The following is a 10000-nucleotide window of genomic DNA, read 5'->3' as shown; positions in this document are numbered from 1 at the left end:
CGAATCATAACTATATGAAACTCGAATTTGAGCCATATTAAACTGGTAATATTGTGATTTTATGCCTGGTTTTCCATACGTTAGTTTAAATAGAGAGTTATGGAATATAACCTTGGCATATTGGCACTAAAATATATAATAAAGACATTTCAAATCAAACTGAAATGTATTGAAATGAATTTTTCCCATACATTTTTGACAATGTGAGGTGTGCATGGCAAAAAACACTCACGGTGAAGGCATGTGAAATAATATGAAAATATCAAAAGTTAACTAACCAATGATATTGAAGCATATAAATCGAAGCATAACTATATGAAACTCGAATTTAAGCCATATTAAACTGGTAATATTGTGATTTTATGCCTGGTTTTCCATACGTTAGTTTAAATAGAGAGTTATGGAATATAACCTTGGCATATTGGCACTAAAATATATAATAAAGACATTTCAAATCAAACTGAAATGTATTGAAATGAATTTTTCCCATACATTTTTGACAATGTGAGGTGTGCATGGCAAAAAACACTCACGGTGAAGGCATGTGATATAATATGAAAATATCAAAAGTTAACTAACCAATGATATTGAAGCATATAAATCGAATCATAACTATATGAAACTCGAATTTAAGCCATATTAAACTGGTAATATTGTGATTTTATGCCTGGTTTTCCATACGTTAGTTTAAATAGAAAAAATTTTCGAATATATATACATATATGAAGAATCTATATTCTAATACTAACATGTTATGGAATATAACCTTGGCATATTGGCACTAAAATATATAATAAAGACATTTCAAATCAAACTGAAATGTATTGAAATGAATTTTTCCCATACATTTTTGACAATGTGAGGTGTGCATGGCAAAAAACACTCACGGTGAAGGCATGTGAAATAATATGAAAATATCAAAAGTTAACTAACCAATGATATTGAAGCATATAAATCGAATCATAACTATATGAAACTCGAATTTAAGCCATATTAAACTGGTAATATTGTGATTTTATGCCTGGTTTTCCATACGTTAGTTTAAATAGAAAAAATTTTCGAATATATATACATATATGAAGAATCTATATTCTAATACTAACATGTTATGGAATATAACCTTGGCATATTGGCACTAAAATATATAATAAAGACATTTCAAATCAAACTGAAATGTATTGAAATGAATTTTTCCCATACATTTTTGACAATGTGAGGTGTGCATGGCAAAAAACACTCACGGTGAAGGCATGTGAAATAATATGAAAATATCAAAAGTTAACTAACCAATGATATTGAAGCATATAAATCGAATCATAACTATATGAAACTCGAATTTAAGCCATATTAAACTGGTAATATTGTGATTTTATGCCTGGTTTTCCATACGTTAGTTTAAATAGAAAAAATTTTCGAATATATATACATATATGAAGAATCTATATTCTAATACTAACATGTTATGGAATATAACCTTGGCATATTGGCACTAAAATATATAATAAAGACATTTCAAATCAAACTGAAATGTATTGAAATGAATTTTTCCCATACATTTTTGACAATGTGAGGTGTGCATGGCAAAAAACACTCACGGTGAAGGCATGTGATATAATATGAAAATATCAAAAGTTAACTAACCAATGATATTGAAACATATAAATCGAATCATAACTATATGAAACTCGAATTTGAGCCATATTAAACTGGTAATATTGTGATTTTATGCCTGGTTTTCCATACGTTAGTTTAAATAGAAAAAAATTCTCGAATATATATACATATATGAAGAATCTATATTCTATACTAACATTTTATGGAATATAACCTTGGCATATTGCCATTAAAATATATAATAAAGACATTTCAAATCAAACTGAAATGTATTGAAATGAATTTTTCCCATACATTTTTGACAATGTGAGGTGTGCATGGCAAAAAACACTCACGGTGAAGGCATGTGATATAATATGAAAATATCAAAAGTTAACTAACCAATGATATTGAAGCATATAAATCGAATCATAACTATATGAAACTCGAATTTGAGCCATATTAAACTGGTAATATTGTGATTTTATGCCTGGTTTTCCATACGTTAGTTTAAATAGAGAGTTATGGAATATAACCTTGGCATATTGGCACTAAAATATATAATAAAGACATTTCAAATCAAACTGAAATGTATTGAAATGAATTTTTCCCATACATTTTTGACAATGTGAGGTGTGCATGGCAAAAAACACTCACGGTGAAGGCATGTGAAATAATATGAAAATATCAAAAGTTAACTAACCAATGATATTGAAGCATATAAATCGAATCATAACTATATGAAACTCGAATTTAAGCCATATTAAACTGGTAATATTGTGATTTTATGCCTGGTTTTCCATACGTTAGTTTAAATAGAAAAAATTTTCGAATATATATACATATATGAAGAATCTATATTCTAATACTAACATGTTATGGAATATAACCTTGGCATATTGGCACTAAAATATATAATAAAGACATTTCAAATCAAACTGAAATGTATTGAAATGAATTTTTCCCATACATTTTTGACAATGTGAGGTGTGCATGGCAAAAAACACTCACGGTGAAGGCATGTGAAATAATATGAAAATATCAAAAGTTAACTAACCAATGATATTGAAGCATATAAATCGAATCATAACTATATGAAACTCGAATTTAAGCCATATTAAACTGGTAATATTGTGATTTTATGCCTGGTTTTCCATACGTTAGTTTAAATAGAAAAAATTTTCGAATATATATACATATATGAAGAATCTATATTCTAATACTAACATGTTATGGAATATAACCTTGGCATATTGGCACTAAAATATATAATAAAGACATTTCAAATCAAACTGAAATGTATTGAAATGAATTTTTCCCATACATTTTTGACAATGTGAGGTGTGCATGGCAAAAAACACTCACGGTGAAGGCATGTGAAATAATATGAAAATATCAAAAGTTAACTAACCAATGATATTGAAGCATATAAATCGAATCATAACTATATGAAACTCGAATTTAAGCCATATTAAACTGGTAATATTGTGATTTTATGCCTGGTTTTCCATACGTTAGTTTAAATAGAAAAAATTTTCGAATATATATACATATATGAAGAATCTATATTCTAATACTAACATGTTATGGAATATAACCTTGGCATATTGGCACTAAAATATATAATAAAGACATTTCAAATCAAACTGAAATGTATTGAAATGAATTTTTCCCATACATTTTTGACAATGTGAGGTGTGCATGGCAAAAAACACTCACGGTGAAGGCATGTGATATAATATGAAAATATCAAAAGTTAACTAACCAATGATATTGAAACATATAAATCGAATCATAACTATATGAAACTCGAATTTGAGCCATATTAAACTGGTAATATTGTGATTTTATGCCTGGTTTTCCATACGTTAGTTTAAATAGAAAAAAATTCTCGAATATATATACATATATGAAGAATCTATATTCTATACTAACATTTTATGGAATATAACCTTGGCATATTGCCATTAAAATATATAATAAAGACATTTCAAATCAAACTGAAATGTATTGAAATGAATTTTTCCCATACATTTTTGACAATGTGAGGTGTGCATGGCAAAAAACACTCACGGTGAAGGCATGTGATATAATATGAAAATATCAAAAGTTAACTAACCAATGATATTGAAGCATATAAATCGAATCATAACTATATGAAACTCGAATTTGAGCCATATTAAACTGGTAATATTGTGATTTTATGCCTGGTTTTCCATACGTTAGTTTAAATAGAGAGTTATGGAATATAACCTTGGCATATTGGCACTAAAATATATAATAAAGACATTTCAAATCAAACTGAAATGTATTGAAATGAATTTTTCCCATACATTTTTGACAATGTGAGGTGTGCATGGCAAAAAACACTCACGGTGAAGGCATGTGATATAATATGAAAATATCAAAAGTTAACTAACCAATGATATTGAAGCATATAAATCGAATCATAACTATATGAAACTCGAATTTGAGCCATATTAAACTGGTAATATTATGATTTTATTCCTGGTTTTCCATACGTTAGTTTAAATAGAAAAAATTTTCGAATATATATACATATATGAAGAATCTATATTCTATACTAACATGTTATGGCATATTGGTGTTATTGTATTTTATTCCTGGTTTTCTATAGTTAGTTTAAATAGAAATAAATTTTTGAATTCAAAATTTTATATTCTATACTAGCATTACATAGAAATTATCCTCAACTGTTTGTTTCTTGTATAAATACAGGAAATTAAACAGATGATGAAGAGAAAAAAATAAGAAAAACAAAAATTTATAAGAAAAATTAAATTTTAAACAAAGGAAAAGAGGAGAAAATTTTTTCAATCATATATATTTATGATTAAAAAATAGAATTATGAAATTATTAATTTCAATTCAAAGAGAAAAATTATGTAATATATGAAATTATTACATTAAAAATGCATTTGAAAAAAAAGTAAAATGTTATTAAGAATGATAAATTATTTGAAAATTGGCAAATATTAAGAAGAAATATCGTTCTTATATTTTTATATAAAATATATAATATAGAGAACGAAAATTCTTTTTCATAAAAAACGGTTTTTGAATTTTGATAAGAAAAGCTAAAGGGGGGTCGCCCCTTTACTTTTTATATACACCGTAATTTATGAAATTTTCAAATATGAAAAACAAAGAAAAATATATAAATACAAATATTATTCTGGTTGATCCTGCCAGTAGTTATATGCTTGTCTCAAAGATTAAGCCATGCATGTCTAAGTACAAACAAATTAAAAGTGAAACCGCAAAAGGCTCATTATATCAGTTATGGTTCCATAGATCGTTAACAGTTACTTGGATAACTGTGGTAATTCTAGAGCTAATACATGCAATATAAACACGGACCTTATGGAACGTGTGCTTTTATTAGACTAAAACCAAGCGATCATTTGATCGTTAAATTGGTTGAACTCTAGATAACTTGCAGATCGTATGGTCCCGTACCGACGACAGATCTTTCAAATGTCTGCCCTATCAACTTTTGATGGTAGTATCTAGGACTACCATGGTTGCAACGGGTAACGGGGAATCAGGGTTCGATTCCGGAGAGGGAGCCTGAGAAACGGCTACCACATCTAAGGAAGGCAGCAGGCGCGTAAATTACCCACTCCCAGTTCGGGGAGGTAGTGACGAAAAATAACAATACAGGACTCATATCCGAGGCCCTGTAATTGGAATGAGTACACTTTAAATCCTTTAACAAGGACCTATTGGAGGGCAAGTCTGGTGCCAGCAGCCGCGGTAATTCCAGCTCCAATAGCGTATATTAAAGTTGTTGCGGTTAAAACGTTCGTAGTTGAATTTGTGCTTCATACGGGTAGTACAACTATATATTGTGGTATGTACATTACCTTATGTATGTAAGCGTATTACCGGTGGAGTTCTTATATATAATTAATACAATGTATTTTTTATATATTCCTCCTATTTAAACCTACTTCAGTGCTCTTCATCGAGTGTTGTTGTGGGCCGGTACAATTACTTTGAACAAATTAGAGTGCTTAAAGCAGGCTCCAAATGCCTGAATATTTTGTGCATGGAATAATGAAATAAGACCTCTGTTCTACTTTCATTGGTTTTTAGATCAAGAGGTAATGATTAATAGAAGCAGTTTGGGGGCATTAGTATTACGACGCGAGAGGTGAAATTCTTGGACCGTCGTAAGACTAACTTAAGCGAAAGCATTTGCCAAAGATGTTTTCATTAATCAAGAACGAAAGTTAGAGGTTCGAAGGCGATCAGATACCGCCCTAGTTCTAACCATAAACGATGCCAGCTAGCAATTGGGTGTAGCTACTACTATGGCTCTCTCAGTCGCTTCCCGGGAAACCAAAGCTTTTGGGCTCCGGGGGAAGTATGGTTGCAAAGCTGAAACTTAAAGGAATTGACGGAAGGGCACCACCAGGAGTGGAGCCTGCGGCTTAATTTGACTCAACACGGGAAAACTTACCAGGTCCGAACATAAGCGTGTAAGACAGATTGATAGCTCTTTCTCGAATCTATGGGTGGTGGTGCATGGCCGTTCTTAGTTCGTGGAGTGATTTGTCTGGTTAATTCCGATAACGAACGAGACTCAAATATATTAAATAGATGCTTTCAGGATTATGATGTTGAAACTTATATAGCCTTCTTTCATGCGTACATCTTGAATGTACAAGTGTTTGAATGTGTTTATATAAGTGGAGTCGTACCTGTTGGTTTGTCCCATTATAAGGACACTAGCTTCTTAAATGGACAAATTGCGTCTAGCAGTAACGAGATTGAGCAATAACAGGTCTGTGATGCCCTTAGATGTCCTGGGCTGCACGCGCGCTACAATGAAAGTATCAACGTGTATTTCCTAGACCGAGAGGTCCGGGTAAACCGCTGAACCACTTTCATGCTTGGGATTGTGAACTGAAACTGTTCACATGAACTTGGAATTCCCAGTAAGTGCGAGTTATTAACTCGCATTGATTAAGTCCCTGCCCTTTGTACATACCGCCCGTCGCTACTACCGATTGAATTATTTAGTGAGGTCTCCGGACGTGATCACTGTGACGCCTCGTGTGTCACGGTTGTTTCGCAAAAGTTGACCGAACTTGATTATTTAGAGGAAGTAAAAGTCGTAACAAGGTTTCCGTAGGTGAACCTGCGGAAGGATCATTATTGTGTTCCATATCCGTAAGAAAAACAAACAAACAAACAAACAAACAGACAAGCAAACAAACGAACAAAAAGAAAAAAAAAAAAAAAAAAAAAAAAGAAAAAAAAAAAAAATTTATATAATTATTTTGAATCCATAATTCTTTTTATTCTTTTTCATTCAATTTGTGATCCATCAATTATATCATATTAAATATAATATATGATGGTACATTTTGTAATGTTTTTTCTTATTTTTTTCTTTTAAAAACCTTTAAACATGAAAATAAAAAGTTGTACTTATTATTCATTTGATTGAATGATAAGTTAATTTGTTCACAATAACAAAAGTGGTATATATTTATTATATTATTATATATACATAAAATGATTAAAAAAATACAAAATAATTGAATCATAATAAATACCACCACTGTATTATTGTTGAACTAAGACATTCGCAACTTAATAAAAATGTTTAGAGTTAAATATATTTGATATATATTATTGAAAGAAAATCAATTTATATATTATTAATATTATTTAATTTTACTCTTTCAATTAATATATGCAAAAAAAAATTGACATTTGTTATAAATAAAAATAAATAAAAAAATACTCTAAGCGGTGGATCACTTGGCTCATGGGTCGATGAAGAACGCAGCAAACTGTGCGTCATCGTGTGAACTGCAGGACACATGAACATCGACATTTTGAACGCATATCGCAGTCCATGCTGTTATGTACATTAAATTCAATTTTAAAGTACTGCTTGGACTACATATGGTTGAGGGTTGTAAGACTATGCTAAATAAGTTGCTTATTCTTTTATAAAAATAATTGAATTTAAGCAAATGTGTATATTATTGGATTTTAAATAATTCATAATATTAATAGCAAAAAAAATAAAGATATATAATGAATTTTATTTATTATATATTCTTTAAAAAAAAAATCCTCTCAAATAAAATGAAATGATGAAAATATTGAATCTAAGTATTCTTTACAAAAAATTTTCATATTATTTATATATATATATAAAATAATAATTTATATATGTAATTAAAAGGAGGAATGTCTAGCATAAAAATTAAATTTTTTATTCTAGGATTGCCTCATTTTACATTATTATTATTTTTATATATTTACAATATATAAAAGGAGAAAAGAAAAATAGAGATGAAAAGATGATATAATTTTTTTATTAAATTGTGAGAAGATAAAAAAAGAATATTAAAACAACCTCAACTCATATGGGATTACCCCCTGAATTTAAGCATATTAATGAGGGGAGGAAAAGAAACTAACAAGGATTTTCTTAGTAGCGGCGAGCGAAAAGAAAATAGTTCAGCACTAAGTCACTTTGTCTATATGTCAAATGTGAGATGCAGTGTATGGAATATCTTAATATCTAGTATGAGAAATTAACGATTTAAGTCCTTCTTAAATGAGGCCATTTACCCATAGAGGGTGCCAGGCCCGTATAACGTTAATGATTACTAGAAAGATATTTCCAAAGAGTCGTGTTGCTTGATAGTGCAGCACTAAGTGGGTGGTAAACTCCATCTAAAACTAAATATAACCATGAGACCGATAGTAAACAAGTACCGTGAGGGAAAGTTGAAAAGAACTCTGAATAGAGAGTTAAATAGTACGTGAAACTGCTTAGAGGTTAAGCCCGATGAACCTGAATATCCATTATGAAAAATTCATCATTAAATAATTAAAAAAATAATGTGCATTTTTTTCATATAAGGACATTGTAATCTATTAACATAATAAAGTATTTATCAAAAGATCATTGGTGATATTAAGTTTATTTAAATTAATTTGCTTTTTAAGCATATTAACATAAAATAAATACTAATGATTTGATAAAGTGTTGATAGATTTTATTATATATAATGCTAAAATTCATTTTTTGAATTTTACAAAAAATTTAATATCTATGATATTAATATTTATTTGTATGCATTTATATGATTAACAATGCGAAAGATTCAGGATACCTTCGGGACCCGTCTTGAAACACGGACCAAGGAGTCTAACATATGTGCAAGTCATTGAGTTATATTAAACTTAATGGCATAATTAACTTAACTTAAATATAATGGGATTAATTTTTAGTCTATTTTTTAATAAATAGTCAATTAATTCAATCCCGGGGCGTTCCATATAGTTATGTATAATGATAATTTATTATTATTTATACCTCTAACTGGAGCGTACCTTGAGCATATATGCTGTGACCCGAAAGATGGTGAACTATACTTGATCAGGTTGAAGTCAGGGGAAACCCTGATGGAAGACCGAAACAGTTCTGACGTGCAAATCGATTGTCAGAATTGAGTATAGGGGCGAAAGACCAATCGAACCATCTAGTAGCTGGTTCCCTCCGAAGTTTCCCTCAGGATAGCTGGTGCATTTAAAAATTATATAAAATAATCTTATCTGGTAAAGCGAATGATTAGAGGCCTTAGGGTCGAAACGATTTTAACCTATTCTCAAACTTTAAATGGGTAAGAACCTCACCTTTCTTGATATGAAGGTTGAGGTTATGATATAATGTGCCCAGTGGGCCACTTTTGGTAAGCAGAACTGGCGCTGTGGGATGAACCAAACGTAATGTTACGGTGCCTAAATTAACAACTCATGCAGATACCATGAAAGGCGTTGGTTGCTTAAAACAGCAGGACGGTGGACATGGAAGTCGTAATCCGCTAAGGAGTGTGTAACAACTCACCTGCCGAAGCAACTAGCCCTTAAAATGGATGGCGCTTAAGTTGTATACCTATACATTACCGCTAAAGTAGATGATTTATAAAACAATTTCGATTGATTTATAAATTTTGAAACTTTAGTGAGTAGGAGGGTACAATAGTGTGCTTAGAAGTGTTTGGCGTAAGCCTGCATGGAGCCGCTATTGGTACAGATCTTGGTGGTAGTAGCAAATAATCGAATGAGACCTTGGAGGACTGAAGTGGAGAAGGGTTTCGTGTGAACAGTGGTTGATCACGAGTTAGTCGGTCCTAAGTTCAAGGCGAAAGCCGAAAATTTTCAAGTTTTTAATAAAAAAAAAATATTAATAAAAATATATTTAAAAATAATTAAAATACTTGAATTATTTTGAACGAAAGGGAATACGGTTCCAATTCCGTAACCTGTTGAGTATCCGTTTGTTATTAAAAATGGGCCTTGTGCTCATCCTGGCAACAGGAACGACCATAAAGAAGCCGTCGAGAGATAT

General features: G+C 30.4%; 2 non-coding genes and 1 pseudogene across 2 annotated transcripts in view; all 3 read left to right on the top strand.

The window, feature by feature from the left end:
• Positions 1 to 4786: 4786 nt before the first annotated feature.
• LOC129251945 (small subunit ribosomal RNA) lies at positions 4787 to 6777 on the top strand. The gene has a single exon (XR_008583177.1). It is a non-coding gene; the product is annotated as a small subunit ribosomal RNA (ribosomal RNA).
• A 592-nt stretch (positions 6778 to 7369) lies between these two features.
• On the top strand, positions 7370 to 7550 carry LOC129251940 (5.8S ribosomal RNA; annotated as a pseudogene).
• A 442-nt stretch (positions 7551 to 7992) lies between these two features.
• Positions 7993 to 10000, top strand: part of LOC129251941 (large subunit ribosomal RNA) — a 3987-nt gene continuing 1979 nt past the window's right edge. The window contains exon 1 of the ribosomal RNA XR_008583175.1: positions 7993 to 10000. This exon is cut by the window's right edge and continues 1979 nt beyond it. This is a non-coding gene — a ribosomal RNA (large subunit ribosomal RNA).

The sequence above is a fragment of the Anastrepha obliqua genome, unplaced genomic scaffold (genome assembly GCF_027943255.1).
Source record: "Anastrepha obliqua isolate idAnaObli1 unplaced genomic scaffold, idAnaObli1_1.0 ptg000112l, whole genome shotgun sequence".
Lineage (NCBI taxonomy): Eukaryota > Metazoa > Arthropoda > Insecta > Diptera > Tephritidae > Anastrepha > Anastrepha obliqua.
The sequence above is the reverse complement of the archived record's forward strand: the minus strand, read 5'-3'. Positions and strand labels throughout refer to the sequence as shown.